We start from the raw sequence: 12,396 nt of genomic DNA on the forward strand, positions 1-12,396 counted from the left end.
AAAAAGGTGAATAAAGACTAACAGGAAGAACCTGAACATTTAGAAAACATTATTTCAAGAAATTTACAGCATTTGTACTCGTCCTCCTCTATTTATCTTGTGTTCTGTGAGACATGTGGATGGAGGGAGGGGAGTGTTTGTTCAGCTCTGTGTTTTAGCAGGCTATTATTAAACCTCTTATTAAAAAACCTCAACTAGATCCGAGAGATTTAGTAAATTACAGGCCAATCTCGAATCTACCTTTTAAGATACTAGAAAAGGCAGTTTCAACACAAATGTGCTCCTTTTTAGAAAGAAATGGAATCTGTGAGGATTTCCAGTCAGGATTTAGACCATACCATAGTACTGAGACTGCTCTCGTTAGAGTTACAAACGATCTACTCCTATCATCCGATCGTGGCTGTATTTCTCTATTAGTGTTATTAGATCTCAGTGCTGCTTTTGACACTATCGATCATAACATTCTTTTAAAAAGACTTGAAAACTATATTGGCATTAGTGGAATTGCTTTGGCATGGTTCAAATCGTACTTATCTGACCGTTATCAGTCTGTGGTAGTTAATGAAGAGATGTCGTATCGATCACAGGTTAAATATGGGGTACCACAAGGCTCAGTATTAGGACCGTTGCTTTTCACTCTGTACATGCTGCCCTTAGGAGAGATAATTAGGAAGCATGGTGTTAGTTTTCACTGCTACGCTGACGATACTCAGCTCTATATTTCCTCGCGCCCTGACGAAACCTACAAATTCACAAAACTAACAGAATGCATAGCTGACATTAAAAACTGGATGACAAGAAATTTCTTCTTATTAAATTCAGAAAAAACTGATATCCTAATCTTTGGACCAAAAACTTCCTCACGAAAAAACCTTGAATACTCTCTAACACTTGACGGGTGCTCCATTAAACCTTCGTCCTCAGTTAGGAACCTGGGTGTGCTCTTTGATACCAATCTTTCATTTGAAAGTCATGTTTCTAGTATCTGTAAAACCGCCTTCTTCCATCTAAAAAATATATCTAAATTACGACATATGCTCTCAATGACAAATGCGGAACAGTTGGTTCATGCATTCATGACCTCAAGACTAGATTATTGTAACGCTCTACTGGGTGGTTGTTCTGCTCGGCTTTTAAACAAACTACAGTTGGTCCAAAATGCGGCAGCTAGAGTTCTTACTAGAACCAGAAAGTATGACCATATTAGCCCAGTTCTGTCAACATTACATTGGCTCCCTATTAAACATCGTATAGATTTTAAAATCTTGCTACTTACTTATAAAGCTCTAAATGGTTTAGCTCCCCAGTACCTAAGTGAGCTCTTAATGCATTATAGTCCTTCACGTTTATTGTGATCTCAGAATTTAGGCCAGTTGATAATACCCAGAATATCAAAATCAACTGAAGGCGGCAGATCCTTTTCCTATTTAGCACCTAAACTCTGGAACAATCTTCCTAGCATTGTTCGGGAAGCAGACACACTCTGTCAGTTTAAATCTAGACTAAAAACACATCTCTTTGCTCTTGCATACACATAACACATTATTGTCACATATCATCTGTTTCTGTTTCCCATGTGACCCAGTTTTCCCCAGTCTGATTAGTTCACTTCCACCTGTGTCTAGTTAATTATCTCATCACCTTGTTTAGTTCCCTTTGTTAGTCTCTTGTATATATACCTAGTGTTCTCCTTCTCCTTGTCCGTTCTTGTTGATGTGTAAATGCTGTTCCCTTTGTAGTAATCTCCTGTGTCTTATTAAAGTATCGCTATTATCGTCACCTTCGTCTCTGTCATGTCTGGTTTTGCAGCAACCGTAACAACTATCAATACATTAACATTTTTCAAATCCGTTAAAGGATTGTTACGCTGCAATAATTAGGTCGGCCGGAACCGAGAACATTTCCTATAACACTAGATATACCTGTACATCAGAATAAGAATGGCATCTACGCTAATATCTGTCTCTCTGCTTATCCTGAGGTTTGCCGGGTGCTGGATCCAGGCCGTATCCAGATCAGATGGAGAACCTGTGTCTGGACCTGACTACAACGACCCAGGAGACAATGGGCCTACAGATCCAGTTCTGGCTGCATCTATAATTCAGATTTTTAATCCCCGTATCCGCTTACATATATTTATACATAATCTATTTTTAATCTCTATAATAAAAATGTATAATTCAAATTTTGATCTCCATATCCATTTACATATATTATATATATCTTCCAAGGGGTTTTTTCCCTCCTAAGACTTTTTTCCCAGTGCTAGCATGCTGGGTTTTTCTCCTAGGGTTTTTTTTCCACCCATGGGAGTCAGCCGACATTGGCTTAATGTAGCACCATCTTGTACATGTTAAATATTACCACGCTTGTTTGTCGGCTTATTTTACATTTACATTTACATTTAGTCATTTAGCAGACGCTTTTATCCAAAGCGACTTACAAATGAGAGTAGTAGAATCAATCAAATCAACATGAGAACAACACACTGTAAAAAATGACCGTGATTTTAACAGTAAAAGACTGTAAAAATGCTGCGGTGAAAAACTGTTGATTGGTTTACAGAAAGTTTCCGTACTATATACGGTGAATAACTGTAATAGATCTAACGGTACATTTAATGTAATTTTACGGTAAAATACCGTTAAATTCACAGTTTTTGGACGTGAAAAATAACAATTCATTGTAAAATTTACAGTGAAAAACCGTAAATTGACATTCCCACAATTCCCTGCGTGACACTTCACATTTGATATATTTTCATTGAAATAACTCTGTTTCTTCTTAGTTTTTCTCATTTTTTTCTAATCAGTTATGTACATTAGGGTTTTATGTTACATCTAATGTTGTTAAATTAATGTTTATTGCATTTTTAAAATTTCATGCATGTTACCATGATGGTGTTTAGTGTGTGTGTGAATGACACTGTGTGCACCTTCTATGTATTAGTATTGTCTTCCTCAGCTTGTGGAAAAGCTGCATGTGATGAACTTTGATTCATCATGTGACTCTCATCACCACTGTGTTTGGTGACTGTCAGTGTATTATAAAGGTACAAAACAGATATTAGTACTTCATTAGGTTGGTAAATTAACATTATATCAGTTAATGAAATACGTTATTTTACTGTAAATTTAACAGATTTAAAATGTAAAATTCACATGTAACTCCGTAAGTATGTTTACGGTTAGATGTCATTTTTACAGTATTGTTCTGGTAACCACAGCTGCCGGTATTTTTCCGTAGAAACAACGGGATTTTTTTTACAGTGCAGTATGTAAGTGCTGAGTGAAGTCACAGTTATGTCAGTAAAGTGCTCATAGCGTTTTTATTTATTTTTTTATTTTTTTATTATTATTATTTTTTTCAAATAAATACACAAATAGATAGGAGAAGAATATTAGTCAAGGTAAGTGCTACTACTACTGGGTCAAGTGCTGACGAAAAAGATACGTCTTTAGCATTTTTTTAAAAATGGCTAGAGACTCGGCTGCTCGGATAGAGCGTGGTAGGTCATTCCACCAGCCAGGAACAGTCCCGGAGAAGGTCCGTGAGAGTGATTTTGTGCCCCTATGTGATGGCATTTTTAACCACTTCCCTTTTTTCTGTGCTTCTAATATGTAAAGCTGCTTTGAAACAACTACCAATTGTAAAAGCGCTATATAAATAAATTTGACTTGACTTGACTTAAACTTTGAAACACTCGGGCTAATCACGCAGCTCCTTGATGGAGAAGGGTATTCCTGCACAACCGGAGGCTGCAGTTTCAGGACCGCATTTCTAGGACCGCGGTTCTAGGACCCTAGTTTTTCGTGACAGCGCCACCTACCGTACTGGATCAACACTAATTAAAGATGAACAATGTGGACAGCAATCAGACGGTGAGTACCGATATTTAATTAAGTTTTATTTGATAACGTTTAAACGGTGCGAAGTTTACATATTGAGAACTGCTAACTATTAATTAATAATTAATTCCCACCAAATTAAGAATTTGTGAGCTAGTTTTATTAATTACTACGATGTTAATTCATGGCCATGATTTCATAAATCCTTGTTGAGTTTTAATGACGAAGTATTATAAGTGAATCTAGCCAGCACATTAATTAAACTTATCAGATGACAAGAGCATGGTTGATGTAAGGTTTGTAAGATTTACCTGCAGCTTAATGTATTAGTGTGAACAGTGGCTTAATATTCGTTGTTTTACCATATTTAAGTATAAAATATATATAATATATATTCCAGTTGAATATGTTAAACAAATGTTTCTTATTTATCTCTCTCTGTCTCTGTCTCTCTCTCTCTCTGTCTCTCGCTCTATCTTTCTCTAGAGTTGAAGCCTACAGCCATTCTATCCATGCAGCAACTGATGGAAAAGGGGTTCGCTTTGGTGCTGTTGTCGCAAAAATGACATACATATAAATAAACAAACAAACAAACATTCTTGAATCATTCTTGTGTCTTGTCTTGCCTCTCAACAACCTTTAAAATATCGGCTGTAATTTAGTGACTGCATACGCTGATTCCAACTTTAACTTACTTGCAGAGGTGGAGATTCCAGGGGTCAGAAAGTAAAAGTCCTGCCATATTTTTATTCCACCCACTGAAGCATTAATGAGATAATTAAGTGATAAATTGAGTGATGATTGAGCATTATTGAAGACACCTGATGATAACAAGCAGAATCACCAAAGGAGAAAATCACAATTTTTAAGTTACCATCATCGAGGTCAGGGTTTGTTTTAGTTTAGCTCTTGATCCTTGACTTTTTAATATTAGATTTTTTTTGGGCAGTTTTAACTGCATTAAAACCAAACAGACAAGCAAAATTAAAAGATGATCAGGTGTTGGTTATGTTTTTACATAAACATTATTTGACCTGAGTCACTGAACTCATTTAGAGCTCAATCTCTGAGTTAGTTTTACATTATTGATTACAGCAGCACTGTGATTCTGCAGAAGATCAGCTTATACAATACGGAATTTTTTTTTTAAAAAAGTTGTCCTTATCACAAAAAAAAACAAAAAATTCTTTTAGGCACACACAGACATCAAGTATCAGCCTGTGAATCTCAACAACGGTGACAAGCAACATATTCTGATCAACAGATCAACTCTGAACATTAGAAAAAAAGCTACTAAAAAGTCACAGAAAAACAGCAACATTTTAATAGTGAGAATAAATGAAATTACTAAGACAATTAAGCTCATAATTTATTCATGCAGCAATGCATGATGGGAGCCATGGATGAATTTTGATTGGTGGCTCCCAGAATGCACTGCAACATGCTTTATGATGGCCACCACTGTTGAGATTCACAGGATGATTCTTGATGTCTGTGTGTTTAAATGAGCTCTCCTTTTTTTTTTTTTTTTTTAAATCAGAACTCTTAAAAAAAAGGATTGTAAAAGCTGATCTTGTGCTGCAGAATCACAGTTCTGCTGTAATCAATAATGTAAATCTAACTCAGAGATTGAGCTCTAAATGAGTTCAGCGATTCAGATCAAATAATGTTTATGTATAAACATAACCAACACCTGATCATCTTTTAATTTTGCTTGTCTGTTTGGGTTTAATGCAGTTAAAACCGCCCAAACAAAATCTAGTATTAAAAAGTCAAGGATCAAGAGCTCAACTAAAACAAACCCTGACCTCGATGATGGTAGCTTAAAAATTGTGATTTTCTCCTTTGGTGATTCTGCTTGTTATCATCAGGTGTCTTCAATAATGCTCAATCATCTCTCAATTTATCACTTAATTATCTCATTAATGCTTCAGTGGGTGGAATGAAAATATGGCAGGACTTTTACTTTCTGACCCCTGGAATCTCCACCTCTGCTTACTTGATAATGAGCTAATTCCCTTTAAGGAGGTTAATCAATATACTGTATAATTCAAGAGACTAAGACTTAAAGTTCTCCATTTTTTACAATTGTTTTAAAATTGATATAAAATTTTCATTTATATTTTGTGTAAATTCATGTTTAAATTTAAAATTGTGACTCAAAGCACACTAGTAATTAACCTCTCTGAAACTGCAGCCATCGCTATATCATCCAGTACGGTAGGTGGCGCTGTCACGAAAAACTAGGGTCCTAGAACTGCGGTCCTAGATCTGCGGTCCTGAAACTGCAGCCTCCGGTTGTGCAGGAACATACTATTGCCTTGATGAGGTGAATTCTCCTTTCTCTCTATGCAATCTCGGGATTGAATGGACCCAATATTTCCTCTTTCTTTTTCTCTTTTTAAGAAGAGAGGAGACAACTAATCGTGCTCACTGCTGCTTGAAGACTTTATTTTATATATGTTTTACGATTTGTTTTGCGATTTTTTTCGCAATACATTCATTAATACGCATCGGACTCAGTGTGCAAGATCTCTGTGCGTGACAAATTTTTAGGATTGCGAATACGAAAAAACGCATGCGAAAATTTCGGACTCAGTGTGCAAAGGCCTTAAATCTAAAATAAATGATCAAGAACAGTTCTTTTTTAGCTACTAGAAGTCTTGTGTAAGGGAACTATACTAAACATTTGTCAGTACAACATACTATTCCAATTTCACTTTACTTATTATTTTTAAAGGCAATCAGTTTGCATGCTTTTTTTAAAGTACATACATTTTCATTTATTAATTTTGCAGATGCTTTTATCTAAAGTCTAAAGTTCACAATCTTCTTTTTAGTGTGTTTATGTTAAGCATTTAAAAGAATATAAAGGTAAACAGTCTGAGACTGATATAAACATGGGTAGGAAGTATATGGGACACTGGAGGGGGTGTTAATACTGGTTAGTACTGGAAATGCAGGTGTTTTGTGAACAAAATAAACATGCAGTTTATTTTGCATGATATCTTGAGGAACTTCTGACTGCGTTAGCATCAGCTTTCAACTCCACCCCTTATTTCTGCCATATCAGTGCCTATTCTGATAATCTCTCTATCTGTCCAAGTGTCTTTATAGAGAAGAGCATCAGAATTTCCACAGCTCTCCATCAACTGCAGAAACACACAGGTATGTGTTATATAAGTTTTGGTGTTTTAAATTGAAAAATATATTCTTTACTTTGGATTATGTGCTTCCACAGCCACATTGTGATGTTTGGATACAGGCAGGTGTTGTTATATGAAATCCAGAGATAAATATAATAGTAATATTAAAACCTGATTTTCAAATTCTGATAATTCTTTTTAAAGTTCAATATTAAGAAGGATTATTATCAGACCAGGTAAATGTCAATGTAAAAAGTGGTCTAAAGTGGTCACAGTACTTTCTGTTCATGAACCCTACACATTTCCGAGGATCTCAGAAGTGGAAGTCCTCATGGTTGGGTAAATTTCTGTAGTGGTGAACATGAGATGACAGCAAATATAATTTAATATAATTGTATTCTCATTTGCCCCAATAGCAAATAAAAAAATAAAAAAAAATCCATAAAGCATTTCCACAATTTTCCAAGAGAAAAAAAAAATAATAGAGAAGAGAGAAAGATGTAAAATTTTCTGAAACCTCATCAGCCACTGTATTAGAAACACACTCGCAGCATTGTTCATTTGTTTATAAATAATACTGCCAAGATAATATAACACGTTATGGGTCCAATGATGAAGAAGGTTGATGAAGAAGGTTAAAATAATTTTAAACAGAGATAACTTAGGTAATCCTCACAGGTAAAACATAACAAAACAGTGTATTTACACACAAGCAACACCAGATGATGAACTGAAGGAACTGAAGAGGAACAGAACGCAGGTGTAATCAGGTGTGATCTACAAACCTGATTCCAAAAAAGTTGGGACACTGTACAAATTGTGAATAAAAAAGGAATGCAATAATTTACAGATCTCATAAACTTATATTTTATTCACAATAGAATATAGATAACATATCAACTGTTGAAAGTGAGACATTTTGAAATGTCATGCCAAATATTGGCTAATTTTGGATTTCATGAGAGCTACACATTCCAAAAAAGGTAGCAATAAAAGGCCGGAAAAGTTAAGAGGACCGATTTGCAACTTATTAGGTCAATTGGCAACATGATTGGTTATAAAAAGAGCCTCTCAGAGTGGCAGTGTCTCTCAGAAGTAGGGTGACCATATGTGCCATTTTCCCAGGACAGTTGCATAAAATGTAGTTTTGGTTTTGTTTTCATATTTGCGGAAAGTAATGATTAAAAAGTTTTTACCAATAGCGTGCATTATACATAATCGACCAATCGTGGCTTGTGAGAAGGCTGGATCTACAGAGAACGGTCAAAGCATTGCATATACGACAACATTTTAATGCATTGCATGAAGACTGTCAATAAGAACAGTGGCTTGCACAGACCTCCGTTTAGAAATCGCGTTCAGGGGGCACATCAATATGACCACTTTCACAATTAAAGAGGCAAGGGCTCAAGCCATTTTAGGCAATTTACAAATCCTGGACAGGATGCGTCCTGGGAAAATGGCACATATGGTCACCCTACACAGAAGTCAAGATGGGCAGAGGATCACCAATTCCCCCAATGCTGCGGCGAAAAATAGTGGAGCAATATCAGAAAGGAGTTTCTCAGAGAAAAATTGCAAAGAGTTTGAAGTTATCATCATCTACAGTGCATAATATCATCCAAAGATTCAGAGAATCTGGAACAATCTCTGTGCGTAAGGGTCAAGGCCGGAAAACCATACTGGATGCCCGTGATCTTCGGGCCCTTAGACGGCACTGCATCACATACAGGAATGCTACTGTAATGGAAATCACAACATGGGCTCAGGAATACTTCCAGAAAACATTGTCGGTGTACACAATCCACCGTGCCATTCGCCGTTGCCGGCTAAAACTCTATTGGTCAAAAAAGAAGCCATATCTAAACATGATCCAGAAGCACAGGCGTTTTCTCTGGGCCAAGGCTCATTTAAAATGGACTTTGGCAAAGTGGAAAACTGTTCTGTGGTCAGACGAATCAAAATTTGAAGTTCTTTTTGGAAAACTGGGACGCCATGTCATCCGGACTAAAGAGGACAAGGACAACCCAAGTTTTTATCAGCGCTCAGTTCAGAAGCCTGCATCTCTGATGGTATGGGGTTACATGAGTACGTGTGGCATGGGCAGCTTACACATCTGGAAAGGCACCATCAATGCTGAAAGGTATATCCAAGTTCTAGAACAACATATGCTCCCATCCAGATGTCGTCTCTTTCAGGGAAGACCTTGTATTTTCCAACATGACAATGCCAGACCACATACTGCATCAATTACAACATCATGGCTACATAGAAGAAGGATCCGGGTACTGAAATGGCCAGCCTGCAGACCAGATCTTTCACCCATAGAAAACATTTGGCGCATCATAAAGAGGAAGATGTGACAAAGAAGACCTAAGACAGTAAGATGCATGTTGGTTAGTGTGGTTCACCTTGCTCTGATCTCATGCTGACATATGTCAAAAAACTCTTACGACAGCGAGGCACAGTTGCTCTCCACCGACTGCGCTGATCAAAAACACGATGGGAAACGACTTGAGAGACCTGTCCCTCTTCCCTGCACTTTTTTCACTCCTCCTCTCACTGCAGCCCAGTACTCTCGCCTACATTTCAGGCGAGGCGAGGTGCATCTCAAACACGCCTAATGACTTTTGATGAGAAGTCCAGGGGCTGAAGGTAACCAGCAGAGGTGGGGATAACAGACTGGCTGAATCATGAAGAGGAGGTGGGACAGGATGGCTGGGTGGGATCAGGGACAATGACACACACACAAAAGACATATATGTCATACGTAATGCAAGCAAACATAGCACTTTCTGTAATGCCCACATAGAAAACACTCTCCCACCTCTGTAATAAACACAGAAATATTAGTCCTGTCCGAATCGGTACATGAAATCACATGAGTGATAAGAATTGTAACTCAAACGTCGTTTAGAAAACTAGTCCCATCTGAATAGGGCTTTAGTAAACTGAACTAAAATACATTTCAAACACGCCCAAAACAGAAACACATACCAGACCACCCGTAACAGTAATACTCCGAGTTTGCATTTTACTGTTTTTATTCCTTTTCAAGGAATACTGAATCTGTTTTTGTGCCACACTGTAAAATCCAATAAGTAAACCTTACTTGAAAAAAAGCACACTGTAAAATCCAATAAGTAAACCTTACTTAAAAAAAGCATGCAAACCGATTGCCTTGAAAAAAACAAGTAAGGTGAAATAGGAATAGTATGTAGAACTAACAAGTGCCTGTCTAGTATTGTACACTTACAAGAGAGTTCCAGTAACTTAAAACAAATTTGTATCGTATACTTAATCAGAGACTTGTCTTAGTATAGACTACTCAGAATTACTATTTTAAACAACTAAATCATTTCAAGTAAAATACCCTTTGTGAGTATTCCTAAATCATTTATGCAAGTTGTGCTAAGGTGATGTTTTCTGCTTACAACTTGGAATTACCGAGTTTACTTTACTTCAAAGGCAATCCAGTTTACTTGTTAAAACCATGCAAACCGATTGCCTTAAAAAAACCAAGTAAGCATTACTCAAATGAGTAACACTTACTTGTTATTTTTTAAGCCAATCGGTTTGTATGGTTTTAACAAGTAAACTGGATTGCCTTTCACTCTCAGAAAACAAAGTACATAATTATACCTTTAGGGGTACAAAGGTACAAATTTGTCACCTTGTTATTTGTACCTTAAGAGATCAGTTTTGTACCTTTATTTAACAGTACAAAAATTGACCCTTCAAAAAGGGGACAAAATTGGATTTGACAGCGTACAATCGTTGACTATAATGAGATATATATGTTTTACACACACACACACGCTGAATTAAAATCAGAATTTATTAAATCCTTTTCATTTTCACATTTTACAACATTTCATTTTTAACACATTTTTAAACATTCCATATGAGTCCATCTTGCCGGGTGTTAAAAAGTAACACTGAAGCAGTGTTAAAGTTAATGAGATGTTTAGATGTTAATGTTTGAATGAAAGTTTAGTTTGAAGTCACCATGATGGTGAAAAGCATTTCCTTTAGTTGGGCTCTTGACTCTATTTTTTTAACATTAATTTAACTCTGGCTGCTCCAACTTTGTGTTTGTAGAGCACATTTGTTATAGCCAGAGAAACTATAATCTCGGCTGTGTTTCCCAAAAGTGCTGTGAGCCAAAGTTGATCAATTTAGGTTTACGATGCTATGGGAAGCACAGTCATAATGGTTGTTTTCTCATTGTGAAATGGCCAGATTCATTGGTGACATCCAGTATTAACTGGTGATACAGATGTTATATTATTTCTTTATAGATCCAGCAGAGCTTTTATGATCTGAAGGTTTTTTTTTTAAACACACACAGATATCAAGAATCAGCATATGACCCTCAACAATGGTGACAATCAAAGTGCTTCATGTTGCAGTGCATGATGGGAGCCACCAATCAAAACTCAGCCATGGCTCCCATCATGCATTGCTGCATGAATACATTATGCAGCTGAACTGTCCTGTAATTTTCGTAGATTGTTCATGTTTGCTTTTATTTTTCTGTTGTTTTGTTGTGACAGTAGCTTGTTTTGTGATGTTCAGAGTTGATCTGTTTGTCAGTATTTTGTATTTATTTATCGTCACCGTTCTTGAGAATCAGATGCTGATTCTTGATGTCTGTGTGTGTTTAAACACTAACGCTTCAGTGCATAATGTATTATTCTTAAACAAAATAAAGCCATATTATTGTTGGATCTCAAGCTGTAAAATCACAGGACTACAATCATTAATACTAAAGCTACACATCAAGCACACAGTCAGAGATTTAGACTCTAAAAGACATCAGTCCATCACATGATGATTAGATCATCATCAAATTATATTGTGACCAGATCCTATTTTCTCTGACCACAACAAATGTGCTTTACAGACACAAAGTTGGAGCAGCCAGATAAAAATTAATAATAAAAGTTAAAGAGTCAAGAGCCCAACTAAAGCAAACGCTGACCTCTTTCATGGTGACTTGAAACATTCATAAAATATTAATTAACACCTTTTTTCTCTCTTTCCTTCAGTGATTCTGCTTATTATCATCAGGTGTCTCCAATCATCACTCAATCATAACATACAATCATTAAACAATAGTTGGTTTAAATAAAACTACCCAGCAGGTTGGGCAAACATTTAACCCAACCGCTGGGTTAAAACAACCCAATCGCTGGGTTTGTCCATTTTCAACCCAACTTGGGTTGTTTTTAACCCAGCATTTTTTAGAGTGTAGTTACTTGAAGTACGTAAATCACATTAATTGTAATGCGTTACACCAACACTGTTGGTAACTACAGTGCTTCAATAATACAATAATGCTTCAGTTTTTTTTTTTTTTTGCAGTTTCAGTGTATACAGTGTACACTCTATACAGTCCA

The sequence above is a fragment of the Chanodichthys erythropterus genome, chromosome 12 (assembly GCF_024489055.1).
Source record: "Chanodichthys erythropterus isolate Z2021 chromosome 12, ASM2448905v1, whole genome shotgun sequence".
Classification (NCBI taxonomy): domain Eukaryota; kingdom Metazoa; phylum Chordata; class Actinopteri; order Cypriniformes; family Xenocyprididae; genus Chanodichthys; species Chanodichthys erythropterus.